This window comes from Ursus maritimus, unplaced genomic scaffold (genome assembly GCF_017311325.1).
Source record: "Ursus maritimus isolate PB19 unplaced genomic scaffold, ASM1731132v1 scaffold_36, whole genome shotgun sequence".
Lineage (NCBI taxonomy): Eukaryota > Metazoa > Chordata > Mammalia > Carnivora > Ursidae > Ursus > Ursus maritimus.
The window spans coordinates 13,081,695-13,097,996 of NW_024426230.1; the positions used below are offsets into that span (position 1 = coordinate 13,081,695).

General features: G+C 36.4%; 1 protein-coding gene across 2 annotated transcripts in view; it reads right to left on the bottom strand.

Moving 5' to 3' along the window:
- SLC25A21 (solute carrier family 25 member 21) overlaps window positions 1-16,302 on the bottom strand; it is a 471,897-nt gene that overhangs the window by 239,629 nt on the left and 215,966 nt on the right. The window lies entirely within an intron of this gene.

The window sequence follows — 16,302 nt, forward strand, 5'->3', positions numbered from 1 at the left end:
AAAATAAACAGGTACTCCAAAGAGGACTAATTTACTTAAGGAATAATGCCAGAAACATTAAAAGTGATAGTTTTGCTTTTAAATAAAATGTGGTTAATTTGATTACTAGTTATTTTGGTTTTTGCCAGATTTCAATCAGTTTTTATGGCAGGATTAAGCTTCGAGGTAGAGTGTTGTGTGTGTGTGTGTGTGTGTGTGTGTGTGTGTGTGTTTAAATAATGGAAGCACTTTTCCAACCTTTACCATGGTTAACTAATGGGAGGTTAGTGTTGTACATTATGGATCTGTGTTGATCCTCAGACGTATTTATCCAAAATGCGTGCACATTTAGGTTTGGGTTAGAATGACTAGGTATGTGTATTGCAGACTCTCATTAATTCATAACAGCTTAAATTGTGATTTTTATTTGGCATCCTACTGTGGAACCCAGTAGAGAATGCCGAAATGCTCAGCTAAACATTTTCAAATCCGTGACTCTCCATCTGGTTATTCAATCAGAAGAAAATTCCTGCAAAGAAAATCCTCTTCCTAAAGGTACCCCATTTTCCTGGCTAAGAATCATTCGGGAGAAATGTGAACAGTTTGCCTAGTTGTTCAAGAAGTTTATTTGCAGGAAAAACTAACACTATAAATATCAACAGCACTTAAAGGGAAGTGAAGAAAGAATTCCCTCATTCTGCATAATGGCAGGCTTGTTAGAAATGACTACACATAGAAAATGGAACTGTGGCATTTATTATGTTGGACCATTCTTTGAAAACTTCAAGTCACACAGAACAATCTCACATAACTCAATTGACATAGAAGGAACAGCTACATTAATACTATCATGTTTTAAATTAAAGGAAAGTTCAAAGTAATGGTAATTTAGGACCTAACACCATGTAAGGCCTACACCAAAAAGATAAATTGAAAAAAAAAAACTGCTCTAAACAAGAAAGCATATACTGAGGATCCTGGAAAAGAATAAAATACCCGCCTGATGCCTGGGACATAGGAGTCTATAATAAATATTTGTTAGATGAGTACTGGGATAGCCCACTTATAGTTCATGGGACTTTTGTTCCCAACAAAAAAGTAGAGAATCAGCTTCCCGCCTTAAGTAGTTTTTAACAGGGTCTTTTATGGATATACTTTATTTGGGTTAATAATATTTTAATGTGTTTTTCATTGCTTTAGTTCATCAGCTATCCCTGACTTGGAGAAGAATGGGAAAAGTAAACATTGCAATTATTTTTTTCTTCTTAAAAAGTAAGTCTGTTTCCAATTAGAGAATATTGGATAAAACAAGATTTCATGTGTATGATAATGAAAAAGTGATAGGAATTGTATGGGTTAGAAGTAATGGACTTGGCTATAATATTAAATAGAATAAACATCATATAAATATGGGATGCTAGAAAACATTCTGTGCTTTTAAATAGAAAGTGGTTCTATTAATCTTTTATCATTAAGATATGGAAAAAATTTTTTTGAGAAACTCCCCTTGATTCACTTAAAAGGAATTGTGACAAGAGGTTGTAATATAGCTCTTCCACCATCAATTTGTTCCTCCTGTGTATGTGCAATCATCCCTCCTTTGAGAGTGCTGTCTATTCTTTCATGCTCTTGAATCTGGGCTGGTCTATAACTGCTTTGATCAATAGAATATGATACCCTTTGACTTCCAAGATTAGGGTATAAGAAGTCTTGTAGCTTCCACCTGGTCTCGTGGAACATTCTCTCTGGTTGAAGCCAATCACCATGTAAGAAGTCCAACTACTCTGAGAATGCCATGCTGTGAGGAAACCCAAGACAGCCATGTGAAGAGGCCTCCTGAGAGGGAAATGTCAACCAGTCATTATAGCCTGGCACCAGACATGTGAGCTAAGAAGTCTTCTGATGGCTCTAGCATCAATTGCATTCAGCTGCCGTCCAAGTGAGACTTGCCTTGCCTAGACTATCAATCCCCAGAAAAAGGAGATATATTAATAAATGGTTGTTTAAAGCCACTACTTCTGGCCAGCTAAAGAACACCAAACAAAATCAATATTAGTGAGCTTTCAGAATAATATTTAACATTCTTCTATTACTAAATGTTTTGAAACCTGGTGAGATTTTAGAATAAAATAAGGTAGGAACCTAACTAATGTTCACTATTTCACAAGTTGCTAAAATTAGAACACTGAGAGTCACATTAAACCCTCCCCTTTCCTTTAGTCCCCTCATCCAACCAGTCCTCAAGTTCTCTATAGTCCACCTTCCTAACGTTGCGTAATTCCATCCACTCCTCCTCATCCACACTGCCACTGCCTTGTATCAGATCTGAACTTTTTTTTTTAAGATTCTATTTATTTATTTATCAGAGAGAGAGAGAGAGAGGGAGGGAGAGCGTGCGCACAGCAGGGGGAGTGGCAGGCAGAGGAGAAGCAGACTTCCCGCTGAGCAGGGAGCCTGATGTGAGACTGGATCCCAGGACCCTGGGATCGTGACCTGAGCTGAAGGTAGATGCTTAACCAACTGAGCCACCCAAGTGTCCCAGATTTGAACTTCTTGTTTAAGTTATACAACTAGTATTCCTTCCTTCAGACCATCTAAACCCCCCTCAAACCCTTGCTGTATCATCTATAACCCAACCCCATATCTGTCCTGCACAACACTACCATAATAACATTTTCACACCAAGTTCAAGCCTCTCATCTTTCTCCCTAAAATCCTTCAATGGCTCTCAATAACTGTTACAATGAAGTTTAACCTCCCCAGTCTAACACATGAGGGCCTTCATGATCAAGCATCCTCTTAACCTCTCAAGTCTCATCCCCAATTTTTCAAAATTAAGCTAAAAAAATCACCTCTCCCAGGAAAATTTCCCTGAACTGGTCCATCTAATTTTGACACCTCTTCTCTGGGTTCCAATGTACTCATTTGCTTTTCTACTTGTTTGTTCAGTGAACCTTGAGTTGATTTCCTTCTCCTCCTATTTAAAGTAAGGGAGGCTAGGAGTGCCTGGGCAGCTCATTCAGTCAAGAGTCCAACTCTTGATTTCAGCCCAGGTCATGATCTCAGGGTTGTGAGATGGAGTCCTGCATCAGGCTCCCTCTCTCTCTAAAAAAGGATTAAAAAAAAAAATAAAGTAAGGGAGGTTAATATCGGGCCCTCAACAAATATTCCTTGAAAGAATAAATGGATTATTGAAAGACATGATATTCTCATTTATGCAATGAAAAAATCCTAAACATCACTTCTAATTGTGAGTAAGAAATTGTTTCTCTGAGGAGGGACATGTAATTCAAATTAAAGGCAAATGAGACCACTTCTCAGAAGTGGTCACCTTAGCAAGGATGAGATAGCTTGCCAGGTGGAGTAGAGAGCAGGGATGTCCTTGCAGAAGGAAAAGCCTTGGCAAAGTTGTAGAAGTGAGAGACAGACAGAGAGTTCAGGAAGGATAAATAGATCAGAATGGCAAATGCTTCATATTCTGAAGAGCAAAATCTGAGGTTGGTATGATGGGCAGAAGCCAGAAGATGGGAGGCTCTGAGAAGGATGTACATTATTGTGTAGGCAATGGGGAGCCATTAAAAGATTGTAAGTAGAAGAGAAACATTGGGGTTACAAGTTAGAAAGCAGAAGTATGGAAAATGGACTAAAGGAGGGATAGAAAGCAGAGAGGAACCCTTAGGAGTCTAATTCAGTAATTCAGGTAAATACAAAAGACACGGTATCAGAATTGACAGGATTTGTTAACTGACTGGATATAAGGGATGGGCAACCAAAATGCTTCTCAGAATTTTGCTCTGAGTCCTTTTGTGGATGGTAATGCCAAATTAAAAGAAAGTTAAATTAATTTCCAAGGATTTCTGAGAATTTAATCATGCATTTTGAGCTAATCAGAAACATTTTGTAATACAAGGGGCATGATGTTTTCAAAGAGATGATTCTGACACTGGTGTCCATTTGCCATTAAATAATCATGAAATTTGATTTTGGGGGGTTATGCCATGAATTCTCCGTGTGACCCCAAAGAGTCATTTAAACTCTCTATGCTTTAGTCTTGGAAATCCTTCCATACAAATAAAAAATATGTGCTTCCTAGATAATTCAATGAAGCAATTTAAAAGTCAATTTGTCTGTGTGGCAATTTCTGTTTCCTAAAAGTAAAATGAAATACGATCTTAATTTCCTCCTCTATTAAAAAATTTTTTTAAAGCAGAAGGTTTAAATGATTTCAAATGGCCCTTTCAGCTCTAAAGATCAATAACTCTGTAAGTCAGAACACTTGGTTGGAGCTACATTCAACCCAGATCAGTGGCTGATTCCCAACAAGAACCAAGGGATTTATGGTGGAGGTAGGTTGTCCTATTTAAGCACTTCCTGCTGAGTGAAGTAGTGCTTCCTTTCACTTGTCTTAATAGTCCTCTGTTCTTTATTGTGCTACTTTTTAATGAGGTGTTTTCATTTGTTTAACAAATATTTATTGAGTACCTACTATGTGCCAGGCACCACATTAGGTGCTGGAGAAAAAAAAATAAAATGAGACATGCTTCCTTTTGTTGCATTTTTTAAAAAACTGTAAACCATATTCAAGCCAAAATACATCATCTTATAAAGTAATATTTATCATGTACATGATCCTGCTCTAGGAACCATGCCAGGCTACCCCATTAAACTTGATGGGCCTGAGAATAGTAAAACTATACTCTGTATAATGTATTTATAGTATATAGCAAGGCAACAAGGTCCCCGGAGAAGGGGAGGCAGGAAAACTGAAAAATCATCATGAGTGCACTTGGAACTCATAGAACATTCATAAGCTCCCTGACTACTTTGTGACTCCATTTCTTTACCTATAAAATGGAGATAATAAGGCCTACTTCTAATATTCCTCATAGGATATTATAAGGATTAAATCAGTAAAAGCACATTAAGGATTAAATCAGTAAAAGCACATTAAATACTTTGGGCTTAAAAAAAAGCACTAAATAAATATTAGCTATTGTTGTTTGGTAGCATTACATAAAATCACATTAAAGTCAAAAGCCTACTGTAGCTATTCTAATGGAAGTTTAAATCCCAAGATGAAAGCAGCAGGAGTGAATAACTAAATTCAGGATACACCCCTAATTAGATCTAATTAGAAACTAAAATTAAAACTGGAATTAGCTGCATGACTGAACAATGGTTTCTCATAAACGACAGAACTTACAAAATATCTAGTTTGTGTCTATAAAGTTGGGAAGGTGAGCAAGAGCCTCACCTGGATTGACCACTCTTGGATTCTAAAAAATGAGTCTTCCTCTGGTTTACAGCTTTCAGGAAGAAACTCCTAGTTGGTGGGAATCATGCCTTCATTGAAGGTCCTACCACCAACTCTCAAGTGCCAAAGCAGGGACATTTCCAATACCAGGATATTTGATGCATGTCAGCCTCAACAGCAGAACCATTTGTTAATCTTGAGAGGCCAACTGTAATGAAATCCCTTTGTCTCTTTTTTAAAAATTTTTATTTATTTATTTTTAGAGAAGGAGGTGGGGAGGGGGAAACAGAAGGGGAGAGACTCTTAAGCAGGCTCCACACCCAGCACGGAGCTCAAAGAAGGGCTCAAGGGCATGACCCCAAGATCATGACCTGAAATTAAGATTTGGATGCTTAACCGACTGAGTCACCCAGGCACCCCAAAATCCCTTTGTTTCTTTTCAGAAACTTTGCATAGATTTTTAAAAATGTTCTGTTATAAAATATCCAGATTTTTAAATTATATTTATTTTTATATGTTTTATTTTTATCCTTGAAGAAGATAATTCCTCACAAGATGTTCTTGCTAAGATACTCAAAGTTAAAGCAGATGCTATTACCAGAGAAATTAAACTATTAAAGCCTCTACCTACCACCACATTAGAACTATCTCTAAACTCAGCAAGAAGAATCAGGAAATTGTTCAGTCCCTTCCTCTGGGTCCCCGGATGGAAAGCTTCCTGATTAGACAACTAACAGACAGCAATATCACGGTATTGCTTTCTCTTTCTGCGTCAGCACTGTAGATAAGAGGATAAAGGAGAACGGAGTGGGGTTTCCTTTTTCTTTTCACCTTACTTGCAACAGTTCTTTTGGTTACTGAAAGAGGGAATGAATGGTAAGGATAGGTGCAGAGATTTTTGGATCCACTAATCTAGTACCAGAAGGTTCTCTGATGCTAAGAATGGCTGAAAGTTGAAAGCAAGACTTCAGGAACCACTTTTAACTCCAAGCCAGCATTCAGGGAGAGTGAAAAAAGGAAGAAGATTAGTTAGAAAAATACCAAACTTTAACTAGATTTTTAAGTTCCAAAACAGTGTTTTTAAAATCCATATTTGGTTAAACCCAAATTGTTTTAAAAAGAGGCTTATTTGGATAACAAGTGGAAATTACATTATTATTAATCTTTTAGGACTGGAGTAGAGAACTGCTGTCTGACTCTCAGGCAAAGCAAATGCTTTTTCTATTGATTATAATGCAGGAGACCTCACACTTTTGTTGAAAGGTGAATAAATCTCCTTAGGCAGGTAAATCTCTCTATAATTAAAGTATCTAAGCAAAAGCAAATCCACAAATTCTAGTAAGTTACACAACTTTTGAACAATACCTTCCAGTGTCTTAAAATTCTTAGACTCAAATTCTCCCTTACACCAAATCTGTTATCTGTTTTATCCCGGGAGATAAAAAAATTTAAAAGTATGTCATCCCTTGGGAATTAACTCTTCATTTATATTAAAGCTATAAATCACCAACCACCAACCACTGACTGAAATTAATGATCCTAGTTCCTATGCCATTTCCACTCAACTTCCAATTCTCCCTGACTTACAGGGTGAAAAGAAGGTGGTAGAATTCTCTGCTTTTAGTTTATAAAATATACTTGTTAAAATCCTCACTCTTGCTCTCTAATTAGATTTTACACACGCACACACACACACACACACACACGCACACACGCGCGCACATACACACACACCCCTCAGCTGAGACTTTGAAACTTTTTATATGCTTAGTGTCTTTTATTTCCAACATTTTGTTAAGCGCCTACTACGCTTTCTATGAACTATTTCCATTTTAGTAGCCTTGCCTTCATTTTTATGACTTTCGTTCCACAAAATACTTCAAACAGCCTACCCAGCACCACCCCCTGCAAAAGCAAGAAAGAGAGAAAGCAAGCAAGCAAGCCAACAAGCCAGACCTAGCAGCTAAAACCCTGTGGTCCCTCATCTTTCTCCTGAGGGCTGTCACCAGGACTCTTGAGTAATTCTATCAGCATATTTTAAATGGGGACGATGATTTAGAAGATTCCAGAATGCTCTCAATTCAGTCTTAATTCCTTCTTTTACCACTGCCACCTCCAAATGACTATTCAGGATCCTCAACCCTTGAGCTGCTGTAGATTTTCTAACTGCCCATACAATATCCAGAACACTGTTCTGGCGAAGCTTTGTAATGTTTCACAGGAATCTCCTAACAGGATAATTTTGAATCATAATTAAATTTCTCTATCCCTCACATCTTTTTATTTCAACTTATTCTGGCATGGAGCAAGCTGCGGCCAGGCAGGGGACTGCCTCAGAGCTTGACTTGAGAGGTCTCCCTGTCCCCCAGCCTGGACTCGAATATGGTAACCATTTTGAAGGGATTCTCCTGCCTGGACTATGAGAAAGGTGATGTTATGGTGCATGCTATAATTCTTTTTCTAGGTTAGCCTTGAGAACTAAATTATTTTTTAGGAGTAAACAGGTTCAGATGGGAGCCACTGAGTATCTACATTCACCATGGTGTTCTAGTGGCCAGATCCACAGGATTTCGCTGTCACTGTTTAACATCTGATTGATGAGATGGTTTAAGGAAGTTTCCTCATGGCCATCTCCTTGAATATACCAGGCTGTGGTATATTTGAAATAGAATAAAACACTGTTTGCAAATCTAGCAAAGACATCTGGTGGGAGGAACCCTCCAGCACTCTCATGATAAACGTTTACATCTGATTCTGAGATTCTGCCAAAACAAACAAACAAACAAACAAACAAACAAGTATGTATGGTCACAGATTTTTCATTTTCTCAATTTTAAATTTCAAGTGTCTGTAAAATAACATCATCTTAAATTTTCTTTTAAAAGACACATGGATTCTAATACTCAAGGGCCGCCTTATAGAATCCTAAAAGTTTAAAGAGTAGAAATTCTGCATGGTTTTGACGTTAAGGAAGAAACAATTGGCTTCTAAATAATGGGATCGTCACTCCAGGGTAAGTTATTTCACATTTCCTTCAGCTACCGGTTCTGGGTTTTTATCTAACAGTACTATCAGTTTTGTAAACCACAGGCCTACAATCACAGAAGTTGAGAAAACCCCATCAGGGAAAATCAATCCTAGTCAGGCTAAAGAAACTCACATCTGCATTTCTTCCAAGCTGAATCACAAACAGTCCACACCCATCATGATCCCTCTTCAAATAATTTCTTCATTTACCTGTGTGGCACTTCCTGAACGTAAGGAATGGGCTTGACTGGATGAGCTATTATCTCATTAGGATTTGTGAAGGACCCAAACAGACTGGAATGCTTTTCATGAGCCTCCCCCACCCCACATCCCTTCTCCATTTCCCGAACCCTGGCCACCTTTTGTGCTGTTTGCCTTTTCTCAGTTTCTGTGTTGCTCAAGGCAGATAGATAAGCCCTTTAAATGATTACTACCACTCTGCATTAGCCTTCAAAGCCACTGACAATTTTTCCATGTTTGGTAACTGATTTGTGATAGAAGTGTTGACAACGTAAAGTGATAACTAAATCAAAGACCAGAACTTCTCAAAATAAATGGAAATCACCCAAAGGTTCTCTGGGAACCTTTTCTAAGGATTTCCCCACAGATCTGTTCAGAGCATGGGTGAATTATAAGACTAGATCTATTTTCATTGTTCTTTAACCCACCGGAATACCAAGAACAGTTACATAGGTATGCATACTGGGTTTGTTTGTTTTTTATTTCAATATGATAGCTTTGAAACAAATTTTATTTTTTCTACTTCTTATCCAGAAGAAAATCATATCATTTCTCAATCTGATATGCTAGAAGAATTACAAACTTTGGTTTTCACTTAGAATCCCAATATACGCTTATATAGGGGGAGACCAGAGCATAATGTTTTCTCTCCACCCTGCTGTATGTATATTCATACTTCTCGAGGTTCATTTATAATAGTGTAACTGGAGGTGCAAGGACACAGCCAGAACTCTTCCTATGGTACAACAAGGACAGATAGATATTACATTTCAGATGGAGAGACAAAAGAAAAAATAAAGCAAGAACGTTTGCTAAATATTTGTTTCCATTCAAAGCACTGCTAAGTTTTCTTTTGCTGGTTGATTGAATGCCTGTCTCGGAACAAAACCCTACATTTGCATTGTAGAAACTGGTGTCTAACTAACCTGGAATGATGCTGGACGCACACTCTCCCACATTATCTTGGGTGCCCAGAAAGCATATGGCCAATGAAAAGCCCCCAGAAGTGTTGTACCCACTTGGGTTAATTTGGAGTGGACAGGTGTTCTCTGACTGACCTTTTTTTTCTTTCCAAAGGATACCAGACTAAAGTTAAGAATGCTGACACAAATAAAGCAAAAGGAAAAACAAAAATACTTTTGCTTAACAACACTAAAAAACCAATGACTGGAACAGTGGAGTGGAGAGTGACACTGGTGTCCTTTGGACGTGGGCTGCCCGCTGGTGATTGTAGTGTGTAAATGTTAAAGGACGGCACTCCATCATCTGATTCTTTCTACATCTACTAAGTACCTGGCACTGCTCAGGATGAAGGAAATACAGTGGTGGAGAGTAGGACATATAGGAAACCACATCAACATAATTTTGGATCATGAAGGAAACAAAAATGACAGACTAGAATAACAGGGCAGCGAGAGGACAGGCCATTATAGATAAGACACTCTACTGAATGGAAAAAGAACTAGCCACGCAAGAAGCTGGCAGAGCAATCCGGGCACGGAGCGCACAAAGTAAAGGCCATGAGGCAAGAAAGAGTAGAAAATGCTCAAAAACTAAACTCATCGCACAGAGGAGAAGGTTTCATTGTTGTTGTTTTGATGACTGAGTTTCTAACAGAAAGCTGAGAAATAAAGAAACAAAAGTATATAACAAAAAAGTATAGGTTAACTAAATATGTCTGATTTTAAAAACCATCTATTATTTCAGACGTTTTCTGGAAAAAACACTTTATTATCATTATTATATTATTTTACTTTATTATTATTTTTATTGTTATTATTTTGGGGAGGACTCAGTATAATGTTTGGCTTGTTTTTCCTTTGAGTGCTCAGGAAAATGGTGTGATGAGGTCTACATTGTTGTTCTTGATTTAGCTTATTTTCTCAAACATACCCACTGAAGGCATGTTGGTAGCTACATACCCACCACGGCACCCTTTTGTACTTCATCTTTCTTAGCCTTCTCCCAGTGACACGTAGGCTGATTTAAATTTACCCATGGATGCCAACAAATCAAGTCCCCGTGGTCCAGGGTGGATGGGGCCCAGGTGTTTGACCAAGTCTCCTGACCTAGGACTCTAATTAGGTGAGTTTACTTGATGCCAGATGCTCTTCACATGGAAAGGCCACTTTGTGTGTTAGGACCAAGCGTTGTTGGAGACTATCAAGCTCTGGACAGCGTTAGAGGAGAAGCAGGGTGAGGATTCTTGGCACTTCTGTGTCACCCTCTTCTCAGGCTGCATCCCACTAAGCCTTTGTCTGTATGTGGGATCAAATAGGCTCTCTTCTGCTTGATTGATTTTTTCCAATACATAACAATAAACGATTGCCAAACAATCAATTGGATCACTGCACAGGGAATTCAACTTGATCACCAAGATCACATCTGGTTATTTTACTCATTTTAATGACCAAACAGGATCAACCATGAAAAAATTTTGGTTGCTTAGCAATCAGTTAATGTCATACACTTCTAAACAAAAACCTGATGAAAAACAGTCAAGTTGGGATGTGTCTATTAGGTAGGGCTTGTATGATGAATAAAACACAAATTTATAAAAAAAACACATCAGAAATCTATTTTTCTCATTGAATCCTTGAAACAGAACAACCTGTACTATATTCAGATTTAACTTTTGCATGCTTTAGATAATAGATATTCACTACTTTCAGCTTGTGTTTCTAAAAAGTTTTATGTAAACCAAATTTTGCAAATCTAATCCTATTTAAATACATTAACAGAATTTACTACTCTAATTATGAATCTGTTTGTAATCAATGAAGTTCTCTCGAACACTCTTCTGGTGTAGAGCTGGAATTTCATATCAGAGATTTTGCTTAAAGTGAGGTTTCGTTGCAAAATTCTGTGTTTCCCAGATAATTTGTAACAATTTTTAGTAAACCTAAATTTGTGGTCAGACTCATTTATGGAAAAACACAAGAAAGCAATGTTTCCCTATTTAAAAGAAGAGAAGGGGACATCTTGGTTTTTTTTGGTTTTTTGTTTTTTTAAATCCAATAAGTTAGAACCAGAGGGGGGAAATGTGAATAGGAGTCCTTCATCATGCACATTTCCTTTCATGAGGGATTTGACTGCAATATGATTGAAAAGAATATATTCCTGAGCACTGCTTGTTAGGACAGCATTTCTGTCAAATGGCTCTGTCAAGTAAACATTACTTATGCCCCTCTTTCTCACACCCATAATTTTCTTGTTGTCCACCTAAATCTTTTTGACATGGCACCTCCAGGTTACCTGGAGCTCTGTCAAGTCTCCCAAACCCCTGTCCCTCTCCTTTCTCACACCTTCTTCGTAACTTTCTGCCTCTTATTGTCCTGTGTGAAGAAAAAGCCTTTTTTAAAAAGTGTATTTTATATTAAAAAAGATCGATGAATTCTTTAAGGGGAAAGCATTCAATGTTTATATATATATATATAAATAAGTTGTATATATACAGTTCTATTTATGTCTTATTAATCTCACAAAAGGAGAAAATGAATTCAAAAGACACGGGAAACTTTGAACAGGCACTGTTAGCAACTTAAGTAGCAAAACCTTCAATGAATGAATAGAAAACAGACAATTTTGCCCCTGATGTGAACTGTAAGAAATAAGGAAGTTTGATTATTTTGCATTTCTTTTTTTACATGCAGGGTCCTTTTTCACTTGAGACTTTCTTAAAACTGATCTGTGCCTCCATTAGCTCTTCACTGTCTACTGAAGTTGACTTTTAAAATCACCTTAGCTATGTACACACCTACTCTCCCACTGAGTTCTAGAGAAAGAAAATTTAACAAGAAATTTTAAAATGTGTCCTCTAAACTGTTTATTGCAAAAGTTTCATAATTATGCTTAAATTCAGTCAACTTCAAACACTCTCAGAAGTACCTTTTGAACGAATATATCAAAGTGTTATTTTCCCACACAGCGAAGCTAATGTGGAGTTGAAAAAGAAGAAAAATATATTTGAAACCATTGATATTTTTTTTCATTCGGTTTCTTCCAAATTTGAAGGAGTGAAACTACATTGATTTTAGCTTTTTAGTAAAATTTTCTCTGGATTGAAAAAAGAAATGTATTAATCTGAGTGTAGGTTGGGATTCTTAAAAAACGGTTGAGTTATAACCCCAAACTCCTAAAAATAGGAGAGCGTTTTAACTGCAAGCGCATGAGTGGTGTCCTTTTACGGACGCCTAAATCAAACACAGAAAGAAGTGCTATGTTGCCAGGACATTCAGTGCACTTTCCTTTAATTGCCATATATAGTTAATAACCTGATTTTTTTTTTAAAGAAAATAAGTTTCAAAGCTGCAAGCAACTCAATTACATAATATCTTCCCATGCAACATATCAAAAACAATGAATTCAATCATTCCGTGGTCTGGGTTGAATTCAACACTGAAATCTTTTTATTGAACTTCACAGCAACAAAGAACTTCAAACTTACAGATGACCATCTTTGAAGCTGGATAGAAGCCTGACCATGCTATGATTGTCTGATACTGAAAATGGACAAAGTACAGAATACAGTATTCCAACCACGATTTGGGCTGATCTGAGAAACTCGAGAAAAGTACTGTGAAGGAATCACAGATATAGAATGACTGGATAGGTCATTTGATCTTGCTTCTGAGACTGAACTTAAAAACCTCTGTTTCAGATTAAACAGCACTTCATTGCTTTCCTTTTTCTTTTTTTCTTGACACAAAAATACTTCTACAGATTAAAAGAGTGGAAATAATAGAATTATGCAGTATGTATTATATCTACATAGGTCCAAAAAGTTACTGAAATTTGAATAATCCATGCTTTGTTCAAAATATTGACACTAAGTAGCATCAAACCAAATTCTGAGAGCACACAGTGATCTTTTCGATCATGTGTGTGATGAGTAAGAACAGCGATCCTATCTTATAATGTACCATAAAAGAGAGGAAAGAAACTGTCTCACATTTTTAGGAAACAATCTATCCCATTAGCCTAAACATACAGTTTAAACAGTCAACATTTTATGGCTTTCATCATTTTCCAACATTATGCTGCACAAAATTGTACAGAGAATGTTCTGACATTTAAAAAAACAGGAACGACAGCAACAACAGTACTGACTGTAGGTTTAACTTACATTATTAAGATAACTACATCACATAAATTTGAAATTCATAGAATTTTGATATAAATCTTGAATCATTCAGTTCCCACCATTTAAATAAATACTTTCACCACATTAATATGGATTTTGATGGTATTTTTTAGGTAGAAGATCTGTGGTATATATTTAATTATGGAATGGAATATTTTTATTATGTTTTTTTATATAGCTTAGGATTTACAAAATTAAATGTAACACATAAAATAATTTTACAGGCTGTTCTTCATTAGTCTTTAAAATATTAACTGCTAATTCTTAAAAAAGTTAAGTTTTATTTTAAGAAATAAATTTAAAAATGAAAACTTTAAGAGTAGGTAAACGATGAAGTACTTAAATGAATAATTTGGGGGAACTGTTACACATGTAGAATGCCATGGCAGGTAAAAGACAGTGCAAATATGGTAGCATTATCTTCATTTTGAATTGTAAAAGCATATTTTCAAATAAATTTTAAACATAATTAGATGAGGTAAAACAAATGATACAACAAATTATACTTACAACACTGAACAAGAAATAACTATATCAGTTGAAAAATTAATTCTTGAAAAACAAAACTGGTAAACATCTAAAATTTTGTTCTTATTTTTTAGAAACATACCACCCCACTTTAAATTTACTTATATTATTTTGGTGGTTACCTATATTTTTCACAATTAATACTGAGCTTATAAGCAAAAGTTTAGACTACATATTAAAGATCTTGCTTTCAGAAGGACTTAAATTCATTGTACCTTGAATAGTTTTTGAGACAGAAATTCTTAGCCTTAGAAAGCCAGTCTAATGAGAATATTTTGGTCCAATTTAGTAAAAATTATGAAACCAAACCAACCAACCAAACAAAAATACACCATACATGCAAAGTCCATGTTATTGAGGCTGGAGAACCGGCTGAAATAACCATCTCCAGAAATAAGCAAAAGCAGGGAGCAGAGCTGTGCTGGCACCTAGTGGAAGGAGGTAGAGGAGTCCTTTACCTTGGTCTCAGAGACATGTTGGGGAAAAAAAACCCCACATTTTAATTATTTTAATCTATGCTTTTTATCACATACATCTGAAAATAAGATAAATGAAAAGTATCTGGGGTAATTCATCCTAAGTATGCAACCAAATGCTATGATTTTCATTTCCTGCAAGGACAAAAAGAAAATGTGGAGAGGTGGGGGTGGTAGAGAAGAACAAGACCAGCTGTGGTGAAAAATATAACATAGTAAAAACAAGGATTGTGCAATTTTCCTTTCCCTTGATATGTTCTGCCAAACCTGGTCACACTAGTCTATTCTCCGTCAAGCAAAGAATCTTTGTGAAATCAAGTGACAGGCTATTTGTTAAGTTCTGTCTGTATTTGGGATATAAATCACCAAACACGACTCACACGTACCTCTCAACATTAAATGTGGAATTTTCAAATGTCAATATTATGTGCAGAGGTATAGTGGTTTTTTCTGCATAGTATTTTTCAATATCAGGGCAAATTTAAATTTGAGCCCTGCGTCCCGTATCTTTTGGGACTGGGGAAAGGTGTGGTTCTGGTGGAGAGCTTCTACCTTAGAAGGAATGAGTTCCCCATTCAAAGTGATCAAGCAAAGGCAGAATTACTACCATTTGCCAGAAAGAGTCATTCATCAGTTAGGTTCTCCAAGTGACTTCTATGGTCCCTTCCAATTGTGAGATTCTATGATTTCCTAAATAATTTTCTACATTGGGAAATGGACTTTAGCTCACTGTCCCTATAAATGTTACAAAGACTACATCTATACCTTTATTTCTTGGTATTCCTGGAATGATTAGTAATTCTTTTATGATGGAGACACAGAAGGGTCAAATCGTGCTAAGGTGAAACCAAGACTTATCTTGTGATAAGTTAGGAGTCAAGTTTTCCGTAACTGAATACCGAAATGGGTTCCTAAAATATGAGTATACTCCATTGTTTACTCTAGGTCTGCTTTCCTTGATCAAGCAGCTGCATTGTTGTAGATAGCGGGTTCAATTTTTAACTACTACACAATGAAAGATGTTCATATATACATTCTTGTCTATTAATAACCTTTTTCTCACTTTTAATCATGGAGCATAATCTGTTTTCATCCTATTGTATTAATTTGATATCTTATACCTAATCATGTGCCTAATGCTTACCTTATTCACTTTACTGCTGCTCAACTTAAAAACTGATATTTTAGCTAATAGAATTTGGTTCGTTTCGTATCGTATTTTAGACATCCAGAAATTTCTGTCAGAGTACATGAATGAACTCTTCCAAACTATTACCGTGTTGGAAGGCTGTTTCTGTCCTTCGAGGTCCCTGCTTTGCTGCAGTGTAAGAACAAGCTCAAATGTTCCTTGTAACTTTGGTTTTTGGATAACCCAGTGATACAGTTCCCTTAGGTTCCATGCAGCTCACACAGTACCTAACCTAAGACTTAGAAACAAGAATCGGACTTGTATCCTAGACTTCCTGATTCTGCTTTCTAGTTAGCAAGTATCCTTTGTTTAAAAAGCTGGCTAGAAAACCTCTTGGTAATAAGCTTGATGAATTGATAGAGAATATATACAGTAACAGGCTTTTATATTAAATATGAAATTATCACTACTAAATTTATAAGAGAAGGAATAAAAGGGGAAAAAAGAAACAGATAGGTCCTAGGTC